This window comes from Nipponia nippon, unplaced genomic scaffold, assembly GCF_047370975.1.
Source record: "Nipponia nippon isolate SJK-2023a ecotype South Korea unplaced genomic scaffold, ASM4737097v1 scaffold_5, whole genome shotgun sequence".
NCBI classification, from domain to species: domain Eukaryota; kingdom Metazoa; phylum Chordata; class Aves; order Pelecaniformes; family Threskiornithidae; genus Nipponia; species Nipponia nippon.
Genome location: NW_028262369.1, coordinates 58,690,635 through 58,711,917, shown reverse-complemented (window position 1 = coordinate 58,711,917; position 21,283 = coordinate 58,690,635). Strand labels below are relative to the sequence as shown.

Sequence of the window (21,283 nt, the reverse complement as noted above, 5' to 3'; positions counted from 1 at the left end):
ATTCAGCCCTGGGGTTCAAATCTGATTTAGCTACTGGTATGCACTAGAAATGAGACTGATGGCTGCAGCGTAGCATTTTCTGAATGCCTGTCCCTGTCCCTAAGCCACTGCTGGTGTACGGTGGGGAGACCCAGGGTCTCCTGCTGCTTGCATCAAGGTGGAGATGACCGTGGGCAACTCTTCTGACAGATCACCACATTAAGTGGGGCTAATGATGTGAAACAACTGCTCCGAACACAAGCCGGTGCAATCATCGATTCAATTAACCACATTGATTAATACAGGAGCTCAGCAAATGTCATAAACGAGGCTGCCCGTCACTGAACATGGGAAATTACCGTGCCTTACACTATTTAAAAGAGGAAACTGTCCCCTGTTTTATCACGGTGCTGCCTGAAAGGTGGAAGGGGTCTGGCAGTGATTCGATGGAAGGAAATAAATGACAGGTGTGTCACTCTGCAGCACTGTTAAGTGGCTCTTGCTCCCCATGTCTTTGCCACAGAGAAGATCTTTAGATGTGTAGGAGGAAATCTGGGAGTCAGCAGCCAAAACTGGTGGAGAAAGGGCTGCTTTGAGCCTGTGAGGGACATGGGAAGGCAGCCCAGGAGGACATTGTGCTGAAGACCAAAGTCCTCCTTGGCTGCAGAACAGGGCTTTCTGCTCTTCTAACTCGCTCCTGCAAGCTCTGGGCCTGATCCAGACCCACAGAAATCTGCTGGAGCCTCTTCACTGACTGCAGCAATCCTTGCAAATCCCGTAATCCAGCTGAATTTGTTGGTTTGCTGAGGGCAGAGGGTGTAGGTGGGAGCTCATCTCTCTTCTCTCAACCTCAAGGTTCACGGCGATGCATTGATAATCATGCCCTTTTGCATGCCTCTTTTGCTAGGCAGGGATATTTGTCCATCTACAAAGCCATCATAAACGGTAGCAATTTCCTTCTTCCCATTAGCTTGGCTCTTTCTTTGCTAACAATGATATAACACACTCATCTTGGTGGTTAGTTTTAGATAGAGCTGTCATTGAGCCTTGGCATTTTTTGCAGCTTCCGTCATTCTGTTGCCAGGAGAATCTCCATCACGAACAAAAGCTGTTTTATTTTGTGCAACTGGACTCGGGAAGGAAAAGAAACTCTCTATGGGAAACCGCAGCATTAACTCGTAGGTTGCAGGTCTCACCGTTGCAATCGGCCAGCCAGGGTGGGAGGTATGGACAGGGGATTGCTTGGCTTATAGTGAAAGGGTGATGAGGAAAAATGAAGAGTGCTATTTACTGGAAATGATTGGTTAAAATAAAGGATTTTGGTTACAATAAAGGATTTTGCCATACGGAGTAGTTTTCCAGGAGGAGGGAGGCTGAGGATGCATGCATGGTGCAAAGCTCCCCAAAGCAAACTCCACTGCACATCCCTCTCCACAGGGCAGAGCGAGCAGCGGGCAGGAGTTGCACCATTTGATGCACAACGGCAAGGATGAGGGATGCGACGGGGGCAGGAACAGTGTGCAAGGCTGCTGCAAAACTGAGGACAGTGGCGGTGGGGTGGAAGGATGCTGTAGATTTTACCTCGAGGACTGGAGAAGGTGCAAGGCTGGTCCCTGGGCCTCTCTTATCTCTCACCTCCACCTCTTTGCTTTCCTTTGTCCATTCATTCACTCAGTCAGTGTCAGGCAGCCAAAGAAATTAAACGCTGCTCCGGAAGCCCTGTCATTTACTTTGAGCACTTCCTCATCAGGCTTAAAAAAACTAATCCCTGTTATTAGTAGGAAGCAATCGTTACCTGGCTGGATGTTTACCATCACCTTACAAACACAGTACACGAGGGCTGAGCGGTTCGCAGAGCGGTCACAACTGACTTGCAGCCCCCCATCCTGCAACTTTCCTTCCTCTTTAGCACCAGCGTGGCCCCAAATTTATGAAGGGAGGGGGTACTCATCTGCTGCAATGGTTACCCCAGCGAACACATCTGGGCATGCTATGCTGGGAGTCTCGAGGAAAAGCAAAAGTAGAGGCCAGGTTTGCAAATACAGCATAGGAAATTGCTGCTTTTGCCTTCAGCCATTGCAATGGATGGAGATCCCGTGTAACGTTCGCAGCATGTGGCCAAGGAAGGAATGGAAAAAAAATCCTCCAGACTCCAGCTACAAAACCAAATTGGGTAAATGCACATTCGAAGCAGAGTTGGGTGTCGGACAAGTAAATCTGCCCTGCTTTCATTACAGCCCAGCGTAATGTAATTCAGAAAATGAAGCAGAGAAAATCCATTTGGGGATCCTAGCAGAAGGAAGATGATGCTTTTTTTGCCCGTTCGAAAGGCACCAAGACTTATTTATTAGAAACTTTTGTAGGCAATTGGTTTTGAAACGAGAAAGTTATACATACAAAATAAATCTTGTCTGAATCATTTATTTACTTTATCCTACTCATAAAACCCGAGTACCCTGACCAAGTGGAGTTCAAACACCTCTAAGGCACCTGCCTTGCTCCCTGCCAAGGGATGCAAATAAATAAAGAGCCGCTGCTTCCTGGGAAGGCAGCAATACCTCTGCCACCTGTTTCCATAGGCGAAGATCTGTCTTGGTATGGCACGAACCAAGAGGGACATCAAAAACCGCCAGCTGTCCCTATCCCTATCCTTCGTCATTAACCATCACGGCTGTAATTAATTCGCAGCAAGGGGAAGATTGGCCTGGGAAGAGCCCCAGGGAGTTTGCCGGGCTCGCTGTACTAATGAAGCGTTATTAAATGTACCTTGGCAGCCAAGCACTCTCTTCCCCAGCTCCGGAAAGCCATCTATAGCATGATACGGGCAAAGGGAATTGCTGGACTCCTACCAAAATTGGAGGATCATGGAAAAAGCACTCTTTCTAGTGCGTAGCAACAGGCTGCAACAAACCCGGGCTGCAGCGGGAGCTTGGACACTCCCGCTGAGGGACAGGATTTTATTAGATTACATTTGGGAAGTAGATTTTATTAGGCTTAGATATGGGAACACTCACACCTGCAAGGTTTCAGGAGCTCAGGGTTAGCGTTTGAGCCACCGCTTCATGCATAGGAGCATCCTTCTGTGCCTTCAGCCCCAGTGAGGGGTTTGGTGGTGCTGGGTTTGGTGCTCATCAGACCCAGGATTGTTTGCAGGGCAGCCCATTTCAGTGTTTTCCTCCAAGACAAGCAGATGTCCAGCGTCTTTCTGAAATTTCAAAGAGCAAAGATGAGCCCTTCTTTTTCCAAAAGAGCCAGATACACTCACATATCTAGTCACGGGTATGTCATCCCAGACCAGCCCTTCTCCTAAGCACTATTTAGGCAAACGGAGACAATTACCATGCAGTTTTGTGTAACTGCTTCAGAAACACCATAGGCAGACAGACAGACAAAGTCTTGAAATGAACTTTAACGTGGAATTCCTGCAAGATGAATTCCAAGCGCCCTATAAAAGGCTGAGCTCGTTAGGGCATCCTGTCCGGGTCTAATTGCTCACCAGTATCGTTTCCTGGCAGGGGAAATGGGAATGGCATATATCCAAAGGCGGGACGACTCTGCCACTGGTGCTGGCGTGCCCGGCTCTCTCCTGGCTCTCTGCAGTCACAGTGGGAGCGGAGGGGACGCAGCAGCAGAAGGCAGCTGCAGGCAGGAGAGGGGTAGGAGCAGGGCAGGGAAGCAGGAACCTGGGGGCAGCCTGCACCAGCGCCTGCTGGAAGGATGCTGGGGGAGCATCTTCTTCCATCCCCACGGATTTTGGTCCCTGCCACGTACAGCACCCACCCTGCAACCAAATACCCCATGGCCCCTTACTGCTCTGAGCTGCTTCTGGGCACTGCAAAATACTTGTTGCAAAACAGAGATAGGGATGAGATGTGGGATGGGATGCTCATCCCTTCACCCCAGGCTTGGCCGGACCTTCCCCATCAGCAGCGTGCCTAGCATGCATCCTCAGCACGGGGAAAGCAGCTCCCAGCTCCCAGGATGGGCAGCGGTTGTTGCGCATGAATTGCTGATTTTTCAATCAAGCCAACAGTTTGGAGTTCAAGTTCAGTTTTACCGCCTGGAGATGTGGGTTTACCACAGAGGGATCACGAGGCTGCTGAGCTGAAACTCTAGATGCAGGTATGCCTCTCCAGCCCAGCAGCCAGATCATCAGAAAAGACCCTTTTTTCCCCAAAGCCACTCAAGGCATCAGCCTGGGACGATCCAGAGATCTTCACTGTCATTTCTCAGAGCTTCAGCTATTTAGGAAATTATTAAAATGAGTAAGAATAAACTGGGGTTTGGGAGGCAGAGAAAAAAAGTCAATTCAACTTTGTCAGGGACGGGAGAGAACAGTGTGATTTACCCCTGACACTGACTAGTTCATTTAAGAGTGAAGCGGGACCAATAAATTTTGTGAAACATCAGCTGGTTGGCATTGGAGGCTGTTTCAACAGCGCGATTCGCTACTTCAGTATTTCTAATGCAAAAACATTGAATGAGACAAGCAATTTTGGACTTTACAGTATGAGAGATGAAATCAGACTAAAGATGCAAGAGATGAATAAACCAGGTGCAGGAGGGACAGGAGCACCTTGGTCTGGGTGCCCCAGGCTTGGTGCCGAGGTGCAGAGGGGAGGAGCACCCCAGGACCCACACGGCACCTGCCGCCAGCACAGCAGCAGCACCCACTTGCGGGTGCCATCTGAACCGTTTCCACCAGTAAAGCAAGATGAAAATGCCCCGCTGCAATTAGAGAACCGGGCTAGCCAGCTGTGGGGAAGCTTTCCTTTGATAAACCCCAAACCTTCCAAAACAATGCAACAGAAGTGAGCTCCCAAGAGTGCTTTGAAGTGGTTATACAGCTCATTTCATTTGCGCTCGCTAAACGAAGGCAGCAAAAGGGCTGGACGAGGCCGGGGAGCCCCGGCTGACACCCAGGACGGGGTTTAGCCACGCGAGGACTCGCAGCAGCCCTGGCTACTGCCCCGTTTTCATCTCGCCCCGGCAAAAACCCCGTCTCCTTCTGCGGCGCTGGAAGTTTGGGCGCAGGAGGAGCCAACACCAGGAAGAGGAAATTTAATCATCGGATCCTGATTAAACCCAGGAAAAAACAAGGCGGGGGTTAGGAAGAGCAGCAGCTTGCATAGCCTGGGCCCTTCTGCGCGCAGGACCCACTTGCCGCAATATTTCTTGCTCAGCTGCTTTTCCCAGGGGTGTTTCAACACGAAATGGCTACTGTGACAGTACCTGTGGCCACCATCTCAGACTGCACACTGCATCCATCCCTGACCTGCTGCATTTCTTGCTCCTGGTATCCCATTTCCTAACCCAGCATCTCTGCCGGGCAGTGCAATCCCAGCCAGCACTGGGATGGGATGCTTGGCGGCAACGGGGTGGGATGCTCAATTAGTCCATGGGGTATTAATGAGCACAAAGCCTTTTTTTGGCTTTGGCTGCCTCGGGGTCAGAGCCGTGGCAAGCTTTGAAGCTGCCTTCTTGAACTGTGGTTAACTCAAGTAAATGGGTTGTGCAACTTGTTGCTTTATCGAGAAGAAAGCTTCCATTTTCTTTTAGCATTTTCCTCCATGTTTCTTCCCTCTTGCAGGAATTCCCATCCTTCCCATCCCGGGAGAGGAGCACTGGGGGTATTTTTGCTCAGCCCCAGACAGTGCAGGGATGCAGCACAGCACAGTGAGCTTCGCACCAAACACTCGACGCAGGGTGCACCACGTGGCTTCACTTCCTTTACAAAACTGCATGAAAATGCAAAAAAAACCCCCAAAACATAAAAGCTGAATCGGTCAGTCTACCTGGAAACCCCCCCCCCCCCCCCGTTCAGTTGTGATTTGCACTCGCTGCGCCGGCAGCACCCCCTTGCACGTGGCCTGGCCCCCGCGGCCCCTCCGAGGTGGAAGCGGTTTGTACGGGGGCTCCCCTGTGCACGAGGGTTGCCCCACAAAGCCCCTGCGCACGCCTGTTTTCGCACGAGGACCGGCCCTTGCACAAGGTGCTCCTACTCCCCTCGTGCATGCTTCTTGTGCACGCCTGCCCCTCGCACGCCTCTTTCGCACGAGGGCCGCCCCTTGCACAAGGACCCCCCCGAACCCGCGCAGCGGCACGCGCCCGGCCTTGCACGCGGCCGCCCGCCTCTTTGCACGCGGGCGCTCCCCCTTCCTCTCCCCTTCCCCCCCGCGGACGGTCGAGGCTCCCGCGGGCGGCCCCGCCCCCTGACGTCAGGGCTGGCGCGGGGCGGGCGGCGCGCGCGGCCCGTAGCCGGCGGGGAGGCGCGAGCCGGGCGCGGCGCGCAGCGGGGTCGGGTCCCGGTCCGGGTCCTGGTGCTGCTCCCGGTCCCGCCGCCGGGCGCAGGTAAGCGCTGCGCTGCCGGGGGGCGGGCGCGGGGGGTCGGGGGGGCACCGCCGGCGGGGGCGGCTGCTGCGCCGTCTGCGGCTCCGCCGGGGGCTCCCGGTGCCGCCCCGCCGCCGGGGAAAAGTTTGTGGCGGCGGCGCCGGGCGGGTGAGCGGCGGGAGTCGTCCCCTCGCCCCTCGGCTGGGAGCGCTGGGAGGCGGTGTCCGAGGTCGGCCGGCGTGGGCAGCCGGGCTCCGCGCCTGCGGCCGCTCCGGCCGGGCGGCGTTAGGGCGTGGGGGGCTGCGGGGCCGGTTGCGCCGCGCGGGCGTGCAACGCCGTGCAACGCCGTGTGGGTGTGTGCGCGCCGCGAGGGCGTGCGTGCAGCGCTGTGTAAGTCTGTGTGCGGTGTGCGCAGTGTTGTGCGAGTGTGCGTGCCGTCCGCGGTGCCGCGCAAGTAAGCGTGCAGTCTGGGTTAAGTGTGCAACGCTGTGCAAGCGCGTGCTGTGCCCGTGCGGGGCCCTGCGAGCGTGTGTGAGTGTGCAGCGCTGTGGGTGCGATGTGTGTGCAGTGTGCACGTGCACACTGTGCGTGCAGTGCTCTGTTTGCGTGTGCGTGCTGTATGCGTGTGCATCGCCCTGCAAGCGTGCGTTGCTGTATGCATGTGTCTACTCCGGGAGTGTGCACACATAGGCGAGCGCGGTGTGCCAGCCCCACGCGAGCGGGAGCCCGGGAAGCCCGCTGGTGCAGGGTGGGAGCCACCCCAGCAGCGCGTGCTCTGGGCAGCCTGCCCCGCTCCCCCTCCTGCTGCCCACGGAGGTGTCTGCTGCGAGAAACTTTTGCTCGCGCCCCGAGCCTGGCGTGCTTCAGGGGGCTTGCCCGCCTGCTCGCGCGTTAGCCGTCCTGCAAGCACTGCGCGTTTACAAGCCTGGCCCCAGCAGCCTGCTTGTTGTCCCCCAGGTCCTGCTGGCACGGCTAGGAGGGGACCGGGACGATGGGGGCCAGGTCCCAGCGTTGGCACCCCTGCACCCAGTGGGGAGCTCTTGACAGCCGGGCGGACGCTGGGAGCTTTGTGGACGGTGGTGCAAGGGGTGTACGCCGGGGACAGCGTGCAAGCGTTTCCTGGCGTGTCTGGCCCGTGAACTTGTGGTGATGTCTTAGAGCTGAGGCTGGAGGAGGCCGGGCTGGCTTTTCTTTCGCTTCTTATCTCATCGGCCACGGGTGGGACGTTCCCTGGGAGTTTGGAGCTTTTTTTAACAGCATTGCACCGGCTGTGCCTGGCATTTATTTTCCAGGAGGGTTTGCCCAGTCGGGGCTCGCTGATGTCATGGGGTTGCTGACCTTTTTGTTCCTTGCTGGCTGCCTGGAGGGGGTTGTTTTGGAAGCAAGGGATGCTATTCAAGGCTTGGTTTACGGCCATTGCTGCAGCAGGGTTGCTCACAGGACAGCATTCGGCGGGAGAGGTGGACTCGTGCAAGTGGTGTGTTATGGGGAGGCACGAATTGGTGTTGATGTGTTGCAGCTTTTGGCTCAGGTACTGGGGTACCCCCTCGTGTTTTTTGGGGATCCCTGGCTATAAAGCTGTTCAGCAGTAAACACCTTGGCCACGAGGGCAGCTCAGCGTTAGTTATACTTGGAGTAACTATTGCACAACGGGAATGGTGGTGACTGTGATGCTGTTTTGTGCATCCCCTAGCCCCCGCCTCTGCCCTATGTAAGCTGTGTTGCATTGGAGCCTGTTACGGATCCAGAGGTGTTAAGGGGTGTGGGATGCAAGAGCATGCAAATGCCTAGCGCAGTATCCGGACTCTGGCAGGGGGGATGCCGAGGAAGCCTGTGTTATGCCCATCACTGCCCTCCCCCCCAGCCTGCCCTTCCTGGCTAACACTACCTGAGATTTGCAATAAGTAGTTACGGCTGTCAACAAGCAGAGCGGCAGCTTGGGTAGAAGTTGGAGGGGGATTGTGCATTGTGTTGACATCTGTAGCGAAACAGCCCCCTCCACTCTGGCAGAAGGACTCATCCTTTATTTCCTAGTGCCTAGCCGCAGCAATGGGATGCTTAGATTTGCTTAAAAACAAAAAACAAAAAAAACCCCTGATACTGAGAATAACGTCCTCCTAGGATGTCTTGTAGCTCTGAATATTTGCATCTCATCCTGGCTTTTGCTCCTGTGTGGCAGCATCAGTAGCAGACCCTACACGGGTGCCCTCGTGCAACATCTCTGGTAGCGCCTTTTCTCTCCTTTTCTCCTTTTCCTCTCTTTTCTCCTCTTCTCTCACCCTTTCCAGTGGTTAGATGCTCGCCCAGGGTCACTGTGCTCTTCCTACAGGGAGCTTTAACGCCCTGGCCATGAGCAGCAAGAGGATGCGGTTGCCCGTGATTCTTGCTGGTGCCCCATGCAATGGACCTGCAGGCACCGCTTGGGCGCGTGTCCTCCTGGGTGGGGATTTTTTGCTGGCAAAGATGCCAGCTTTCCATATGTATATTTCCAAAATAACTCCAGTCGGGCTGTGGAAGAGAGTGTGCTTTTCAAAAATAGCAGTGTTGTTACTTTTAATCAAATAAAATCTGAGCAGCACAGTGCTGCGTGGAGTGATTGCAGCCGTTGCTTGCCTCTATGCTTGACATCCTAATTATGTTTTCATTTTAATGAGAGGAAAACTATTTGCAAAGCAAAATATTTATTTTAGCCTGGTGGGGTTGTTCAGAAGAGCTTGTATCTATGTTAAGGAGGTGGTTTAGACACTACATTTTTTTAAATGAGAAAAACATTTAAATACAGCAAGAAGTTTTTCATCACAGACGCCTGTCTGCACAAAGGGAGCTAGCAGCTGTAGAGGTCAGGATATGAAGGGGAATTTGCATCCTCCTTAATTCTTCTTATTTTCAAGAGGTCTGAAAGTTGCATTGCCTTCTGGTTTGGTGGGTGGATTTCTGATGGCAGCTGAAACAGAAACAAATGCAAATAACCTTACCTTGGAGTCTCTCAACCTTAGGTTTGGCACCTGCCTTTTCTCTCCTTTCCAAAATTCATTCTGAAAACAGCTGAGCTTTGCAGAGCCCACAGGCTCCCCGGGAGATGGTAAGGAGGTGGGGTGGGTTTCCAGCAGGTCAGAGGTTTGCTGCCCCTGCAAAGGGTGTGCTTTGGGTTGGCAGGGGTGGCTGTGACACTGCTCGACCAAGGGTGGTCCGCGCTGGGTGTTCGGGCACCCAGCAGCATCGCAGAGGGGTGTCCGTGGTGGTGGAGGGCTTCCCCAAGCAGAGGGCTGGGCATCTTTTGCACGTTGGCTGTGGATGGCAACTCTCAGAGGAGTTTTGTAGCCAAATGTTGACTTCCCTAGTGACCAGTGATAAACCAAGTTTGAAAAGAGGGGGATCAACCTGCTGGAAAATTTTTGTGCTTATTAACTGGAATATATACGTTGCGATGTATACAGCAAAATGTTCTTCAGTGCTTCACCCTTGCAGGGCTTTCGGTCTGGTTTGCTCTTAAAAGTTGCTCTGATGGGAACTCCTGGAGGTGATGGGACAGGGGAAAATGTCAGGTTTATAGGTGGCTTTGGTAGCATCATGCATGTGTCACTGTGGCTGCCAAACGGATAGCTTGCTTGCATTGCAGTAACACCCCAGGCCTGGTACCAGGCTGGTGGGTTTGTTGCAGGGGATTTATGTATACTTGCAAGGGATAACCTGGGGTGGGAGATGATGAATGCAAGAAGGTGTTCATCGAGAGCAATGTGTGGCCGCAAAGCTGGGTGCTGCCTGGGATGCCCTGACGTTTGGGTGATGCCCCGCTGCGGTACAGGAGGCATCTCCACTGTCAGCGCCAGCTGATGGACCCGTCCAGGCTGCTCCCTAAAATTTGCAGAATGAGATTTTAGCTTAAAAAGCACAAATTGTGTCCCTCATTGTTTCACTCAGGACCTGAGCTCCGGCATTAGGGCATGCTCGTGGTCCCTGTGCAAGCGGAGGATGCTTCGCTTTTGCTGCTGGAGCTGCATCTGCTCGCTTCTTGCGAGCAGGGTGCTAACAATCCCTGCATTAACCCTGCCAAGGGGCCAGCGTTCGCGCACAGGGCTGTCATTGTTAGAGGACGTCAAAAGCACTGTGCCAGCCTTGGCTGGGGCAGGGAGCACATGGCCTTCTCAGAGCTGGCATGGGGAAAAACCTGCAACCTGCCACGGACGTGACTTCGGAGCAAACCCTGGAGGGGCAGCCAAAACCCTGGGGCGTGCTGTGTAGCAGCCGAGGGGGTTGTTCCTTGCCGAGATGATTTCTCTTCCTAAAGGACCTGAAGGGGTGGTACGGGAATGCAAGGAGAGCCTTGCTTCTTAATTATGAAGCTGCAGAGTTTATTAAATTCAAAAGTGCCAATTGCAGCCTGATCTCACTTTGTGGCCATAAATAATTTTTATTTTTTAAAAATAAAAAAGGAGAAAGCACTTGCAGGACCTGTAACTTTGGCTTATGGGAGCAGGTCCCCCAGTGGGCACATGCATGTCCTGACAAGCCCCTTTCCTTCCAGCGCAGAGCCTTGTCTTTCTAACGAGGCGGAGAGACTTGCTCCCAGCAGGTGAGATGGTCACATCTGGTTTTGATTTAATGCTCAAGTGATGTTCCAGTAACACCACAACCATCCGCAGAGCCACACTGAGGGATAATTTTTGAGGATACCTGTGGCATCTATCCCCTCCCATGGTCCTCATTGCAACCTAGGGTCCTTAATTTCTTCCAGCGGCCCTTGGAGTCAAGTGATTTCGGTGTATTTCTGCTCCCTGGGCTTGTAAAGAAAAGTGTGGAAATATGGAGAGGGACGTGTACCAATGGTTTACAGCAACAGGAAAATGGAGCACATGAAATCCCTTTGCTGCTTGGGGCAGTTTGCAGGTCCAGCAGGCAGCCATGCTCCCCTGTGTGTGGTGACGGTGTTGCCAGGGTAAAGTCGTTTTTTCATGGGTCAAAGAGCTGACCGTAAAACTTCCGACTCTTTCATACTGTCCTTGGATTCACGGTTTTTTCCTCTGCTAGGAAGGTTGACATTTTGGGTGGCTTGCATGTTTTTTGAAGAAATCACTGGCATCCCACAAGCAGCATCTACTACTACTACATCTTTAATCCCATTTTTTTGGTGGAAGTCTAGCACTGTCTATGGGCTGGCCAGTCTGCTGCTTCTCTATTATGAACCCCTTGGCCAGTGCACCCCCCACCCCCACGAGGTATTTCTATTTTTAACCTGCTGATTTCATTTGGATTTGTGCAAGGGTTTATTTTTGGTGCTGAGAGGTAGTCATTCCCAGCTGGCATATCAACTGGCTGCTGGGGAACGTAACGCTCTCATTACTGATAGAAGAAAACGAATTGCAAGTCCTAGGGCTAAGCGTTCTGGCATGCTCCTACACGCATAGTTGCTCCTGCTCTGCCTGGACGAGGTGTTGCTTCAGACCCATCAGAAGGAAGGCAGTGCCCATTGTATCCCATCTCCTCTTCGCCAGTGACTGCTTGGCTGGCACACGCCATCTGCGTATGTGGATGATGGATGCGTGAGTAACTTCTTAGCCTCAAACCGGTGTATATTAAAATACAAACGTGGAAGGTGGCTGAGTCACTTTTTTTTTTTTAAATTTCTTGTGTTTCTTCATCATTCAGGTGCTTTTGCACAAATTGGAGGGACCGTAACGCACGTCTGGTTTGCAGTCCTGTTAAACAATGGGGCGAAAGCTGCTATAATAATAATGATAATAATAACGTTAATTATTATTAACAACAACAACTCTGAAGTTGGTTTCTCTGCCCCCTCTTCCTGCCCCATGGGAGGGTTGCCCTTGGGAGCATCCCATCATTTTCAGGAGGGGAGATTGCTGCCACAAAGCAAAACTAGATGTTTTCTAGACAACTCCAGGAAACACCCTTTCAACACAGCAAAGAAACGTGGCTGCAGTATGTAGTTGTTAGGCTGCGTTGCTCATCCCGTGCTGCAAACAAGCCCCGTGCAAAGCTATCTCTTTCCTCTCCCTGGCTTGCTCTCTGGGGGTAAATCCAGCAGCTGCCCTTCTCCCTTTGTGCCTGGCCAGCCTGACTGCGCTGCCTCTGTAAAGTGCTTTAGGTCGTCTTCTGGGGGAAGGCGTTTGCATGGTGTGTGGCCTTGTTTGAATGGCGCTGGCTGTTTCCCTAGGAACAGAAAAGGCTTTTTTGGCGTTGAACAATAGTGCGTGCCCAGCTTGGTCAGTGGAAGAGCAAGGCAGGTGATGTTTTACTGTCGCTGCTGCCATTAGCTTGCCAGCGAGCTCGATGAGGGCTTTGCAGGGTTCATGGCCAGTTTCGATGGTCCTCCGTGATGGTGGCCCACAGCACGTCCTGCTCAGGGCTGCCAGCCTGATGGCATTGCACCAGCAAGGTGCTGGGGCTTGGTGGGGAGCACGAGCCGTGTTACATTGAGTTAGGGGGGTTGAATTTGGAATAAGTCCATGGATGGGTTTGGTTGGACCTCTTGGCTGCAGATTGGCGTCGGTGCAGATGTGGCTTTGGCAAGTGCCGGGGCTGGCTAGAGCATGCGTTGGTTTGCTCGGCGCAGTGGTAGAAGGTGCTTGAGTTGTCCATCTAGAAGACACCTACGCCAGGTAAAGCATGGAGGAAGGGAGCAAAAACAGCAGGAATTTGAATAGCCAATGTGGTGGTCACACAGGGAATTGAGACCGAAGTCTCCCAGGTCTTGCATACCTCCGGGAGTAAAAATAATCTGTTTGAGCTCCAGTCTTGTCTTTGTGGGAGATGTTAAAGCTTTAACTCCCGCTTTATTCCCCACTGCCATGCCATCGTCTTCATTTGCATCCGTTCCCAGAGCAGCCGGTGGGGACGCTGGGTCCCTTGGCGCAAGGGCTACTGCAGCTATAATTAAACAAAGAGAAACTTTTTATTTTTTTGTAACTGATCCAGCTTCCGGAAAATGGCAGCTAGCTGAAGGGAGGGAAACAAAACAAGCCTTCGCCCGTCCAGAAAAAGCGTCCTCACCTCTGTGGCATTTCCTTGCTTTCTTTCCCCCCTCGCCAGCCTCCCTCCCCAGCCCCTTGTGTCCTGGCCATCACATTGAAAACCTGCCATCAGATTAGCTGTGCCGGGGTGGGGTTGCTCTCTGCCTGCATGAGAAGTGTTTCCCAGCCAGCAGTGTGCATGCAAACTGAACCTTGGAAATTGCTCTTCTCTCTCCCCAAGCACCGTACCTCCAGCCCCAAACCCCTCCATGCTTTTTTTACCCCCTTGTTCATGAAAATCATCATTAGCATTTTTTTCTGTATATGTGGCTGTGCCTTTGGTGCAGATTGAGCTATTAAAGACCATAAGAAAGTGCAGGGAATAGCTCCTAATGCACGTGGCCCAGGAGCAAGCGGTCCTTTGCAATTCATAAGGTCTGGAGTTAGGAAAAAAAGAGGAGATGGGGGGGGTGCATCCCACAAAAAGATAGGAGGAGATGGGGGAGGGGGCGGTGCATCCTGCAGCTTGTCTTCCTGAGCCCTGGCTCCTCCTTACCTATGGATGCTGTTGGCTGCAGATTTATTGGAGCAACCTCTGGATGAGTGATACCTCTGTAGGCATTCGTCACCCATTTGCTTGATCGGAGGAGGACAAGTAGGTTTCTGGGGAAAGGGGATGAAAGCGCAGGGTCCCCAGCAATGGGGTGTGTTGTTTTTTGGGTGGTTTGAGGTTTTTTGTTTGTTTTTGTTTTGTTTTGGTTTTTTTTTTACAAGCTTCCTGGGACATGTTTCCTTTCTAGCGCTTCGCAGCAGCCGTCGTCCTTGTCGGGGAGCAAAACAGCAGTGGCCACAAAGCAAGCCTTTCTTTTGGTCTTAGCAAGCGTTTTGCTTGGTTATCTCCGGGCAAGGGCCACGGACAGACAAACTATTTACTGTCCCTGGGAGATGGCGATTACTTCGTCAGCAAAACGGATTGCTTGTGCTGCCGGCTCTGGCCTTGACCAGCATATCGTCCTAAGAGTTATGGGCAGCGTTGCTGGCGTCCCGGAGCTTATCGCATCTGCTTTGTGCTGAACTGGGGGAAAGATGCTCTGGGATTGGGACATCAGGGTGGTGGGTCTCCTCCCATGCATCCATCTGCTAATGCCTTGCCTGGGTCTTCTCCACGCGGAGTCTGTCCTGCTCCGCCTGGAGGTGAAAAATAGATGAAGGTTTGGTTTTTTTCTGGGGTTTTGAGGGGGTTTTTTGTAAGCTACTTGGAGTCAGCAAACGCTGCTGAGAAACAGCTCGGTGCCATCAGTGCTTCCAAGTAATTTTTCCCGTCTCTCTTGCTGCTCCCGAGGTGTGACCTGTGCTCCCTAGAGGGAGCTGGAGCCGCTCTGGAGCGGCATGCCTGAAAGTTAATCGCTGCTGAAAAACACTTTAATTAACTCAATTAGCCAGATGGTCCATCTGGACTCTTGCAGTGCCTGGTGAGATCCCATGAAATAAGGTCGCAACTCCATGCTGGCGACAGGGGGACACGCACTGACTCATTCAAGTCCCCGGGGGATGTGCTGTGGTCTCCAGTGCATCCCCGTTCTTGGACATGCAGGGAACGTGAGATGTTTTTCCAGGAGGTGCGTAAAAATTGTGTGTTGACCTTGAGCACAGATCCCAAATGCTTTTGGGTGAGCACGGCTTGCTTTTTTTTTTCTGCCTGATTTTAGCACCTTGTCCTGCAGCAGGACAGCCGTGTGGCTCCTCAGAGGTGTGACTGGCCGGAGCAGCTGGTACCTCTCCAGCTCCTGCTCTGCCTATTAATAGGAATAGGATCTATTAAAATGTTCACCAAATCCAGGACGCAGGGCATGACCAGGCGTGGAAACAGTGAGCAAAAAAAGCTTTAGCCCAGCATGCTGTTTGAGCAGAGGAATGCAGGGCCCTGCAGCGGGGATTTGGGGAGGGCAAGCATTTAACCCTCTCTCTGCAATTGCCCTGCAGCAGGGGTGACCTTTCCATCCCAGCTTTACCTCTGTGTGTTGACCCCTGTTTTAAACCCTCGCCTTGCAAGGATTCTGTGGGGAGGCTGCTTGCCATCCTGCTGCCGGCTTTCGTGCTACCTGGCCATGATGGGAAACCCCAGCACAGGCAGGCGGAGATGCATCCTTTAGGTAACAGGGAGGGATGTGTGTCCTGAAGGGTTTGGGTACTCAGTGGATAACACTGGGGGGAAACTGAGGCACAGAGCATCAGCGTTGCCTGGGTTCACGCAGCAGTACAATCTGAGGGTTGAACCATGGTTTCTGCAGTCGTGGTGCCTGTGCCTCCAAAATGAGCTCTAAAATCACTTCAAAAGTGCATTTGGGGGGGTGGAGGGGGGGTGGGAAATCACTGTGTCCAGATTGCCCTGCAGTCAAGCAGGATAAAAGGAATAAAAATGTTTGCTGTTTGGCCTAATTTGGGGGGGCTTGTGACTGGAAAGCGGTGATGCTGGTGCTGGATCAAATGGTCCCCTCGGTTGGAGTGAGAAGGGGAGGTGTTTTGCTTTGGGAGAGGACAGGTGGTTCCTGGCTTAAGGCTGCTTTAAGGCAATTTAGCTTGTGAAAGCAGGGCAGAGGGCAATTCCCTGTGGGGAGATCGGCAGGCAGAGGTGATGCTGCTGGTCACTGCTGGGGTGTTTGTATGCAGAGCATCTTCCTTCCAGCCAGGCACCCATTGCATGGCACTGGGGGGTCTTGCCTAGATAGCCTGGGGAGGTCCCAGCTCATTCCCGGGTCCCAAGCAGTGCAAAGGCAGAGGAGTCCAGGCATCAGCCTGATTTCTTTCTCCTTTTGTGGGTGGGATATGTGGGAATCATTTGGACCCAGAAGTCTGAGCCTAACCATTATAATTCCTACATAGTGCTGCAAACACTTCTTCCTCCCTTTTGCCTTTAAGTATAAAATCCTCATCCCTCTTCCCGCACAAAAATGTGAGTAATGTTAGAGAAATTTGGGATGAGGCCCAGCAAACGATCGGATATCCGGCTCCGCACGTCTCTGACTTTTGAACTAGAAGCTCCCAAATAAATAATGTGGCAGAAGAAACAGCAGATTCTGAAGGATTATATTTTATGTTGGTGCTCTGCTTTATCTCTCTTAAAACTTCAGTCTGCGAAACTTGGAAATGGCTTTTTATCACCTCGATATATTTGTTTTATGCTGAAGTACTAACACATTCTTAGTTGTCCTGTTGAAAACAAAGCTAACAGTAGTAAGCACTAAATCTAAAAAAAAAAAAAATAATGCCAGCTGTCTTGTGAATGCACATGATGTGTTGTGATTGATAGTCTTTACATGGGCTCTGCGAGCTGTAAACGTTGTTTACTGGGATCATGCATGGAAAAAAAGCTGAATTCAGTGTAAAAGTGGAGAGCTGGGAGGCTAAAATGCTGGTGGATGTTGCCCTTTAGTAGTAATGGGTGGCGGTGGCCGTCTCTCTTTTGGTTTTCTTTTCTCCTTCTGGACAGTGCCAAAAAAGTTTCCATTTCTTTCCTGTTGATCAAGTAATTAAGTCATTCTTCTAAATATAAATCTGTCCTAGTGCATCAGCTGTGGCTGGGATTTCAGTTCTTTTATGTGTCACTTCAAGCAAGTTTTAATTAAAAAGAAGTCCATCTGCATTGGTTTGATACTGAGGCTCTTTTCCCATCAAGAGTTCTGTTTTCCCATCAATTCTGGCCTGACCCTGGCCCTTTGACAGCAAAGTCCTGCAGGCTGCATGTGGCCATCAGCTGATAGAGCTGGAGGGCATCCCTCAGCTCCTGGAGGGCTCTTGGTGCCTCCTCTGCTTCTTCTTGCAGAGCTGCCCCATTGCCAGCACCAAGATCTGCTGCACTTCTGGACGCGAGTGGCATTGAGATATGGAAGAGCTTGATCCTACGGGGAAGAAAATCTGGTGTGTTGCTGTGACAGATGCTGAGAAAAGGAGGTGTTGTCTAGGCGAGTCGGTGAAGATGGCCACGGATGGTGCCCTGGCATGTTGGTTGTACCTGTGTTCTCTAGCCAAGAGCCTGCTGCTTGTAGATCCCAACCCATGCTTTAGATATGGACCCAAAATTAAAATACACACGTCACCGTGGTTATCAAAGCAGCCTTGAAGCAGAGCTAGTGGTGGGATTGAAGTTGCTTTCCACAGAAATCAATAAATGGAGCAGGTTCTTTGCTGCACATGGCCAATGTTCAGCTAACCCAAGGCATCTGTGCCTGAATATATGGGGCTTTTTAACCTGATTTTAGTCTTTACTTTCTAAAATGAGGCATTCGTCTAGAGACAGTGGAGAAGCTTTGGGCTTTTCTGTATGGCTGTCAGCAACAGCTTTGTCTTTTTTCCTCTAATACGGGTGCTTCTGTGTTGGCCTAAGACAACTGATAATGCTTCACCCCTAATTCAAGCTGCAGTGATCTGAAACTCAGTGGTGTGGTCTGTTACCTTAGAAATCTCAGGAGGAACGAAAGGAATACCTGGCTCTCAGGCTCGAACAGGGAGGCTCTGAGGTTCCTCAGGGCTTCGTGTCTTGGGCTTGAGAAGCGAGGTCAGGTAGATCTTACAGGCTCGCCTGGGGCTGACTTCTTGGAGACAGCATAAAGGGAATAACTTGCCCTTTGGAAATAATCCCTCTGCAGTGGCTTAGAGTTGCCCGTTTTTTAGGGGATGCTGTTGTGAAGGTGCATCACTGTGGTTTGATGCACACACGGGAGGGTGTTCTGTGCTTGCAAGAAGTGCAGTGCCAAAAGTTGTAGAAACCGACTCCACTCAACCACAAAAGCTCTGGTTTAAGCAGGGAAAAAAATGTATTACTTTAAGATGACTTTCAGATGTCATTTTAATTTTGCCCGTTGACTAACACTGCAAAGACTGCGTCTGAGGTTCAATCCTGCTTCATCTGGCAACGAGCAATTTTGAGCAAAGGTGAGATTTTGCCAAATTTATGTAAATTACTATTTCTGTGCCCAAGCATCTTGCTAAAGAGAGGCCTCTTTCCCCAAAATGGCTCACACTTTTTCTTAAGGATTATGTCCCAGCACAGAGAAGCAGCACGTCTTTGACATTGCACATGGTAGAGGCTGCAGAGAATGGACTTGGGCTCTCATTTCATACCACATTAATTTTGAGAGTGTCCAGACAAGGGCCTCATGCATTTTTAACTTACGTAAAACTAAACAGTTCAAAGTGCATAACTTTGTTTGCAGATAAACCCTTCCAATAAACGCTCAGGTCTTAAAATGATGAAATCAGTTTCTTATCAGCCATCTGACCCATGATGATGGGATCGAGCAGCTTTTAACCTGGCAAGACCAAAACAACAGACTCTGAAGTACAGACGGATTGGGTGGGTAGTGTTGTTTTGGGTTTTTTCCTTCATGGCACTGTTGATGTTATGGAAAGTGCTTGGAGCCACTGCTTGGATTATATCTGGCATCCCTCACCCCCAGGTTGCGTTCCTTGTAGTTAATTTGCAGGTTGCACGAAGCCTCTGTGCAGTTTGATGTGCTTTAATTTCAGGGGTAACTAATTAAACAAGCAGGTGTGGTGTTTGCTCTTGTGTTGCATAAACACTGGCCTGTTTTGGTTTATCTCAAACACCTTCCTGGCTAGCAGAGGTGGGTGCCTGCACCTGGAAAGCTAGTTCTGTTCAATTCCCACCTGTGGACAAGCTCTAATCTAAATTAAGGCAAGGACTTTGCTGCTGAAAACTGCCTGAAATTAGCCATGTGGTCTTTTGTGCTGATGTAATGAATCTGGTGTCAAAAGCACACTCTGAATTGAAGCAGGAACACTTTCTGGGATGGGTATCCAACTCGCGGGATTTGCAGGTGAGATCAAATTGAAAGACCAGGGCTTTTTGCAGCAAGTGCTAATCCACAATCTGGTCTGTCCTTGCACCTGCTTCTTGCTGCATGCCTCCCGGATGGCATCATCACCTGGGGGTTTGCTCTCCAGGTATCGTACTGCTCCTAGTGAGCTTGCCTTCTTTCCAGCATGGGTTTGTGGACCAGGGATTGGGTCAAACGTGGAGCACCCCATGGAGCGAGCAAACCACAGTCCAGTTTAACCCCACATGTTGCTTTCCTATGAGAAGACCATCAGCTCCAGCAAACGGTTAAGCTGCTTAAACCCAGATATCATGGGGAACCTGGTTTGGAAATGTTTACCAAGGACAACTGCTTAAAAAAACCTGCTGTTTTGAGGAAATTCATTGCAGTGTGCTGATGGCATTTGTTTCTGCCTAACTCAGGCTCGTGATGGTTTTTGGCTCCTGTCAGCATTTTCAGCGTAGCTGAAGGTGTCGTGTAATCCACTAACAGATCAGTACCTGGACTAATCAGCAAGGTGTGTAAGAACATTAAATCAAGGGTAAGCTTTTACACGAGCTCATCGCTCAAATGAGTTCTTCGGTTTGGTAATCCGAAGAGGTTTTATTCATGAGCAAGAGAATCTGGCTGCTAGATGGTTACTGCTCGGTGTCTGTGGGAATGCTCAGGCCATGAGCTGGGAACAAAACCCCTCTTTTTTTTCCTAAAATGGACCTCCTGACTGAGGTCAGGAGCAAGTCCAGCTGATCTGGGGGCTGCTGCTACATCCTGGCTACCTGCTTAAAATGTCACCTAAGCAGGTGACCCATGGGTGGCTTCTGCATGCCCATCCTGACCGCAGCATCTGAGTATTGAACGCAGCCCTCTCTTTTTTAAATGATGAGCAGGTCGGGTAAGCCCAGAGGACCAAGCAGGACCAATGGTTCAGCCTTTGCCGTTCTTTGAGCAAGGAAGTGGTCAACGTGGGGAAGATATGTCTTGGTGGGGTACTTGGGCAGGGACCGCTGCATGGAGTTGGCTATGTGTTGATCTACAGGCAGGTTGGAGCTAGCTCATCTCTGGTGAGCTAGCTCATCTCTGGAGCTTTTTGATGCCCTCTGTGTGCGTTGCTGCATCAGTTGTGGTGCCAGCCTCCCCATCCAGCAGCGTGAGTGACTTTCTTGTGCCTGCCCTTCTCTGGTCATGCTGGTGGACTGGTTTCCCAGCATTGCAGCTGGGATCTAGGAGAGCACGTGTCTGTGCGCATTGCACCAGCAATTCAGCTGAGAGCAGCTACTTCTTTCCATCAGACAAAGACGAAATTAGTGAAGGGTGATGGAGACAGGGCTCTGACGTGTTGATGCAGTTAAAGCTGTCATCATCTCCACTTGAGGGAAGCACAGCTTTTCAGGGACAGCTCTTGAAGTCCAAATTAGCATCCAGATTATCTTAAGTAAGGAGACACTGCTGGGACTGTAGCCCTAATAGTAGCATGATAGTGAGTTGCTCCAAGATTTTCTCAATGAAAGCCTTTTACTGTGCTTGAAGTTTTTGTTGCCCTGGCTAATTTGGTGTCTTGAGATGGGGAGGAGGGGTTTGGGTCACCCCCCTCAAGTGCACCAGGTGTTAATGAGATGGTTCTTGCAGCACCCATGGAGGCAGTAAATAAGTTGCCCCAGAATCTTATGGGGGACCATGAGGAGGCATCTTTTCTGCCACAGCATCATGTGGGGAGCAGTGTGTATGGTTTCTCCTGGTGATGGTCCTAGGTGGGGCCACAGCACGGTGTCTATACTGTTCCTCTGTCAACCGAGAGTGTGCCACCAGCCAGCGGAGCAGGGGCTGGCAACAGCTGAAGAGCTTTGCCCAGCATCCCTGCTCCGGACCAGCTGATGAAGACATCTGTGCCAGAGTGCAGATGTGCCCTTAGATTAACACACCAATCAGTCTGCAGCGCTTAAAAAAAGAAACTGGGAGATTTTTCCTCCTCTTCCAAGGAAGAGGATCATGACTATGATCCATGGGTGGGACGTCTGTTGTCAGACAAGGCTGTTCCTTCTTCAGAAGTGTCTCCCTCTGGCCAGCAGCTGGATTGTGCCTCTGGAAATCTGGGTTTCGCTTCTCCTCCACCACTGACTGGCTGCATGAGCTTGTGCTGTTGCTTGATCCAGCTCAAATCTGAGTTCTGGT

The 21,283-nt window shown here is 51.4% G+C and overlaps 1 protein-coding gene across 1 annotated transcript in view; it reads left to right on the top strand.

The window, feature by feature from the left end:
- Positions 1–6,208: 6,208 nt before the first annotated feature.
- Positions 6,209–21,283, top strand: part of SH3BP4 (SH3 domain binding protein 4) — a 40,275-nt gene continuing 25,200 nt past the window's right edge. The window contains exon 1 of the mRNA XM_087731040.1: positions 6,209–6,330. The gene's annotated coding sequence lies outside the window, so the exon portion shown is untranslated. The remainder of the gene's footprint in view (positions 6,331–21,283) is intronic.